Raw genomic sequence first — 272 nt, 5'->3', positions numbered from 1 at the left:
AGGATGAGGACGAGAATGAGGATGAGGATAGGATGAGGATGAGGACGAGAATAGGGATACAGATAGGATGAGGACGAGGACGAGGATAGGATTAGGACGATAATGAGAATGAGGGACAGGATAGGATAAGGAGTAGAATGAGGATGAGGTTGAGGATAGGATTAGAATGAGAATGTGGATGAGGATCAGGATAGGATGAGGAGGAGGATGAGGATGAGGATGAGGATGAGGATGAGGATGAGGATGAGGATGAGGATGAGGATGAGGATGAG

The sequence above is a fragment of the Lupinus angustifolius genome, chromosome LG07, assembly GCF_001865875.1.
Source record: "Lupinus angustifolius cultivar Tanjil chromosome LG07, LupAngTanjil_v1.0, whole genome shotgun sequence".
Lineage (NCBI taxonomy): Eukaryota > Viridiplantae > Streptophyta > Magnoliopsida > Fabales > Fabaceae > Lupinus > Lupinus angustifolius.
This window is presented reverse-complemented; position numbering follows the sequence as displayed.